This window comes from Salvelinus fontinalis, chromosome 20, assembly GCF_029448725.1.
Source record: "Salvelinus fontinalis isolate EN_2023a chromosome 20, ASM2944872v1, whole genome shotgun sequence".
Classification (NCBI taxonomy): domain Eukaryota; kingdom Metazoa; phylum Chordata; class Actinopteri; order Salmoniformes; family Salmonidae; genus Salvelinus; species Salvelinus fontinalis.
In genome coordinates, this window is record NC_074684.1 from 18,206,772 (window position 1) to 18,213,561 (window position 6,790).

The window sequence follows — 6,790 nt, forward strand, 5'->3', positions numbered from 1 at the left end:
AGGGCGGGAGGTTACCATGGTAGCGCGTCACGACATGTTTGTGCCTGTGAGATTGAGTCTGACTAGTAGAAGCGTCGTCTTCTCTTCCCTAGCAGTTGAAACTCAAATAGAAAAACAACTTAACTTGAACAAAACAATGTAAATAGCCAAGAAACCGTTCAAGTAAATTAAAATAAACTTTTATGTCTGTGCGCAGCTCTTCACTTGCGCACAGCCCCAGCCAGGCGGTGTTGCAACACGAAGTGGATTAGGCTATATAGGATTCATAGTTAAGATTTTGTGTGATTCATTTACCAGCTATGAATCAAAATGGCGGAAATACTTAAACTGCTACTGCAGCATTTATTTTACTATAAATGTGATACTACTTTACTATTTTTATTCACAAATGCAAGTGAAATGCTGTGGAGTGTCACCTTGTTAACATCCAGAAGCTTTAGTCGCGTCAATTTCCCTTGAAAACCAGATGCATCCGGTTTTCCCAACCCGCTGAGGGTGATTCGAAGGGAGTAGGAGGAAACACCTTTCTGTACCTTGGCAGTTCAACTCACAAGGAACCTGTTTAGGCTAGGCATGTGGGAGTGCCATAGCATTCCACTGCTTTATGATTTAGCCTAGTTATTCAGTAGGCATATTTCTTACAGCTGTATGGGTGATGCCAAGCCTCAACACAACTGCTTTTGGACCAATAGGATGTATTGTTGCTCAAGTCAAAGGGGAAAAAGTTGGTTCTCCGTTCAAAACTATTTTTCCCAGTCAGAGCACCTTTTTATTCTCTGAGTTCCCAGTTGTCTTGAATGCACTGAAGTCTGAGATTTCCGAGTTCCCAGTTTTTTTTTAACGTAGCATATAGCTTGAAAACTTGACTGCTGACATGCAAAACATTTTGGGACTGTATTAACCAGCGGTCTAATTAAAAAGAATACCAAAGGATTGTTGAGTGGCTTATTCCTGAGGTCAATTAATGTTTTTGTAAGACAATTGAAAGCAGTCTGTAGGTCAGTGCCTGATCCACATGCACGTTGGTATTCAGAGAAGGAATGTGTTTGTGTCAATCTGTTGCAAAACATAAGGATATTGCCAAGCTACAGTTGATTATGTAATAGAAGGCTGAATTGTGCAAGTTCCCATTTGATAAAGAGGAACAGCTTGTCTAACCGAAAATAATATTTTTAGCAGTGGAAATTGTTATCTTCCACGTGTGCTGTTTACATTCACCTACACTACTATCCAATATATCACCACAATTGTCCTATTGTTCCTGCCAGTCTAAGAGCCCACGTGCCTAGCTCTGCACAGCAACAATGGCCTCTCCTCATGAGATAGATAGGCTACTTGAGTGTGAGTGTAAACAACAGGACATATCAGATAGCGAAAGCCAGGGTGGAAAAGTGGTTGTGATTATGAAGAGCAGCCAAATACAAATGGGCTATATGCATTCAAACTGCCATCGATTAAATGCAATTGTGTTTGTTGTCCGTTGCTTATGGTTGCCCATACCGTAACTCCACGTCCACCATGGGGCACTCTGTTCACAACGTTGGTTGCCCAATTTGAATGCACAGATATACCGTGATGAGATCCCGAGGCCCATTGTCATGCCATTCATCTGCCGCCATCACCTCATGTTTCAGCTTGATAATGTACAGCCCCATGTCGCAAGGATCTGTACACAATTCTTGGAAGCTGAAAATGTCCCAGTTCTCTCATGGCCTGCATACTCACCAGACATGGAGAGTCAGTTAAGAACAAATTCTTATCTACAATGACGGCCTACCCCGGCCAAACCCTAACGATGCTGGGCCAATTGTGCGCCGCCCTATGGGACTCCCAATCCCGGCCAGTTGTGATACAGCCTGGAATCGAACCAGGGTGTGTAGTGACGCCTCCAGCAATGAGATGCAGTGCCTTAGACCGCTGCGCCACTCGGGAGGCCTACATGCCATATCTTATCTAATGACACCTTGGATTAGACCTTGACCTATAGCACATACCATAGCTGCCACTTGATGTTCAACATAACAAGATAGCTCTCTCTCTCTCCTTGAGGTGGCCTCTGCACCAAAATCAACATGAGATTTCATCTGCAACTACAGTATGATTGGATTTGATTGCATTAAGTAGGTCACTGCTTTCTCTATTGATCACATTGATAAAAGCAACCACTGATAAGAATACTAGACAACTCTTAACTTAAATCCAGAATTTAAAGTTACAAACCATGAAAAGAAGGCAATGCAGTAGGTTAACAACCCAATCAAGCAAACTATCTGCTTTACAGTATGACATTCAAAGCTTGTACTGTACAATTCAATGTCCTCACACTGTACAGTGTGCAATGCATAGTATCCATTTAATTTTAACTGATAGTAAAGGACACATAGTATCTGGCTTGCTACAGTATTTTAACAATGCATACACATTTAATGTAGCCTATTTGCAGACACATACTGGTAGGTAGTCCTTCACTTTGAAAATAACCAGGCCTGTAGTCTGCATGTGGAACGACTGACACTGATACAGAATGTTGTTTATGGGCCAGCTGAGCTCCTCTTCTAGCCCTGGCCTTTGTGACCATTGACAGAGTTTTGTCCTTCAGGCAAAACTACCAATATAGCGTAGATGATTCTTCTTAATGCTCATGATTTGTATTTATTATGGATCCCCATTAGCCAAAGGAGCAGCTACTCTTCCTGGGGTCCAGCACAATTAAGGCAGTTTATACAATTTTAAAAACATTACATTCACAGATTTCACAACACACTGTGTGCCCTCAGGCCCCTACCACATATCTACAGTACTAAATCCACGTGTACGTATAGTGCGTATGTTATCGTGTGTGTGTGCCTGTGCCAATGATTGTGTTGCTTCACATTCCCTGCTGTTCTATAAGGTCTTTCTTATCAGTTTTTTAAATCTAATTTTACTGCTTGCATCAGTTACTTGATGTGGAATAGAGTTCCATGTAGTCATGGCTCTATGTAGTACTGTGTGCCTCCCATAGTCTGTTCTGGACTTGGGGACTGTGAAGAGACCTCTTGTGACATGTATTGTGGGGTATATATGGGTGTCTGAGCTGTGTGCCAGTAGTTTAGACAAACAGCTTGGTGCATTCAACATGTCATAAACGAAAGTAGTAATGAAGTCAATCTCTCCAGCCGTGCTGCCCTGTTCTGAGCCAATTGTAATTTTCATAAGTCCTTTTTTGTGGCACCTGACCACACGACTGAACAGTAGTCAAGGTGCGATTACTCTGCCTTTTATGGAAATTGACTGTTTCAAAACACAGTTGTCATTCACGTCTACAAGCTGATTGAAATGCATGCAGGAAAATGTGTACAAATGACCTACTGTTGGCCGAATGTCACACCAGCTAGCAGAGAATGCATTAGCCAGAAGATTCCGACCTGTGCGCTTGCTTTCTGGCGCACATGAAAGTTTGATGCCAGTTAGTTTCATGTTGTATTACTTCCACTGTGCATCATGACTGAGTCTAGACAAACAAGCAAACAACAACATCGACTAAGCAGGTGAAGTGGCCAGTAAACATTTTTGGATTTCGTCAAAGACTTGCATAAAATATTTCGCACGACGTAAGTAAACTAGCTAACGTTAGGCTGTTTGTGTTCACCGACATTAGGATACGTTATAAAGCTATTCTGATAACATTGGCCAGCTATTCTCAACTCAGATGTGATGTAGCTAGTTACAATAGCTACATATCGTGGAGTTGAGAATTAGGTCACGTTTCAAGGCAGATTATATGTTTTTTTCGCCAATGCTGCAATGTCCAAATTGTCAAATGAATACGTATTTATTCCATTATGCTACTTGTAATATGGAAAATAATGCACTTACCCCCAGTAATTGCGACTGTCTAGTTGTCTTTTCAATGCTACCTCGTCCCCTAAAGGCCTAAACAGTGTGTCTTGTCTTACACCATGAGGTAAACGCTGTTTACCTACGCTAAACCGTGATTGTGAGAGGGCTTTTAACCCGCCCCTAAACATCTCCTATTGGTCGTGCGCTAAGCGAAGCAGGTTTTGGAGAGGTGGTGGCTGAATCATGATCCCTCATTGGCCAATCTTCCAAGAAAAGGGTGTACTCTCCAAGTTTAAAGCCAATGAAAAGTCAGAACAGTCTTTGCTCTGGACAGAGAAAAATAAGGAAGCTACTTATGACAATGTACAGTTAGTTACAAATGGGAATAGCTAGACCTTCTCTATCATGGATCAAAAATGTAATAGTTTACAAACTAAACGTGTCTATTAGAGAGATACAAGTCACGGGGATCAATTGATTTTATTAGTTGTCTTACAGGAATGTAGTAGTCTAGAAGACCATCAAATTAAATTATACCCTCACATAGCCTGGTTCCTCTGTAGGTTTCTTCCTAGGCTCCTGCCTCACTAGGGAGTTTATCCTAGCCACCGTGCTTCTACATCTGCATTGCTTGCTTTTGGGGGTTTTAGGCTGGGTTTCTGCATAAGCACTTTGTGACATCTGCTGATGTAAAAAATGGCTTTATAAATACATTTGATTTGGAATTTTTAAAAGACAGGTTTTTATTGTGAATATTTACCGCCGCCTGCTGGTGATTTTTCGAAAGTTTTCCTCTTCTAATAACGTTTACACATTTGCTGTACCAATATCAGTCAAGAGATGGCGTACGTGACAGGCAAATTACATTACCTTTGTAAAATATAGTTGTGAGAGAACAATAACTGTTGAAGAATTTCGGGAATTGGACTACACGTTTTCATTTAGCTCATATTTGTATCTAGTCTATTTATAGAGTTCATCATCTGAATCTTTCTTTATGCAGTAGCCATGACAGCTTCATGAACCATATTCTGTTGTTGATCTATAGAATGTCTTATCATCAATATGGCTATCATTCAGGCAGTTGAAAAATTGAATTACAAGCCCTCTCCACTCTGCCATTTCTTTTCTTTATTCGATCAATCACAGGATAAAGTCACCCTCCATGACATGTATTGTTAACACTTAAAAGAGAGACCATGCACAGTGCACTTTATCTGACATTTGACAAATGATGACCACCAACATCTGCATAGGTCAGGGACCGATATAGATTGTTTTTCTCTACCTCAGTCAACAACAGATCTGGGTAGTGCCCTGCAGCCTTAGCTTTCCATGTGGTCTTTATTGACACACAGGGCTATTGTCTCAAAGTTCACCTCATGATACCCTCCTTATGGGGCATAGAAAGGTCACATGATGTGATGTCTGTGTATGACAGGTGCACACATTAGAAAGTTAATTTCATGTTTATGACCACTTGTAAGGTGCACACACACACACACACACACACACACACACACACACACACACACACACACACACACACACACGTGCGTCTGTAAACATTCACATCACACATGTGCATATGCAAACATTTAGATCAAAATTCATCGTTCCACACCTTTTTTCCAGTGTTTATGTGCTGTGGTTTAATACAATCTTACTTTCTTGGCATCAGAAATGTATATTTTTATGTTGTTTTGATGAAGTATACACCACAGTAGATCTGTGACTATATGTCTAAAGCGTGTGTAAATGTTCTCTCCTTAGTAACTTCATAAAAGTGTCAGAGTTGTGTGGGGCTGCAAGCTGGACGTTGTGCATAAACAGACACTAACATTGTCAAACATGAGGCAATCATGTTCATTTCACAGCCACAATGACTTAACCTGGTCTGAAATCTTAAGGGATGAAATATAGATGTTCATACCGCCTATCAGGCAGCCGAGCCCATTCAAATCAGAAAGGCCACTAGTGTTGTACTGTATCTTCCATCCAGTTTATTCTGCCAGCTGACACACTTCTTTCATTCTACGAAATTGTCATTTGTTTGGCTGCTAATCTGCGAAGTCATTGGGTCGAATTTTCGTGGGTGAGTAATGACAGCTTAACAGCAAATGGCTGATTGAATTTATGAAATAGATAAGTTAGTACTCTGTGCATTTTACAAAGATCTGTTCACACACATTGTGCACAATGTACCTTGTGTGGTAGGCTACCAAAGTTGCTTTCAAAAAGGTTAAAATGATCATTGATATCATATGAGTAAAATACATTATTATGAATGATACATGTTTTTAGACATCTTGCCTACAAGACAAACTAGAATAATTCATGTATGGTCTTATTTGATAAGCTAGTTGATGAGCCATTAGGGGAATGACCACCTTGACCACTTACCCCTAGGGCCACAAGCATAAAGCATAAAGCATAAGAAAATACAAGCAATATGCTAAATATATGGTAAGAGCACAGGCAGGACATTATATTCTCATGTTGTAAAATGCTAATATTTAGCCTACTGTAGGTATATTTACTGTAAGCCTATATTATATAATATTTATTCAATATAACAGTTGCTGTAAAATCAGTAAGCCAAATAAAGCAATTAATACACTGTTTGATCAAACAGTAATAAATTATCCATAATGTTTGAACACTTCGTTATATTGACAGGTAAAATGTCACCTGTTGCATGGTTTGTGGAAGAAAATAATAATAAGAAAATAAAAAACATGCAGAATTGTTTGGTCCTACATGATATTAAATATGTTTTGTGATATTAGCCTATAATATCACCAACAAGAAGAGTTCATCATCACTGTCCTGGGTTTATCGAATAAATGTCACTCCAATTAAGTTTTATTATGTGATGACCCAAACAGATACACTAGCCCAGACAACAGAGTCGTCGTTGAAGTCAAAACTCAAGGCTGTGTGCGCATCAAGCTTTTTTCTTCGCTAG

At 40.0% G+C, this 6,790-nt stretch overlaps 1 protein-coding gene across 2 annotated transcripts in view; it reads right to left on the minus strand.

Annotated features, from left to right (window-relative positions):
• Positions 1-3,983, minus strand: part of LOC129817436 (atypical kinase COQ8A, mitochondrial-like) — a 29,047-nt gene extending 25,064 nt beyond the window's left edge. Inside the window, exon 1 of one of the 2 annotated variants that reach the window (XM_055872678.1) lies at positions 3,859-3,983. The gene's annotated coding sequence lies outside the window, so the exon portion shown is untranslated. The remainder of the gene's footprint in view (positions 1-3,858) is intronic. The other variant, XM_055872677.1, reaches the window with a different exon arrangement.
• Between the last annotated feature and the right edge of the window lie 2,807 nt (positions 3,984-6,790).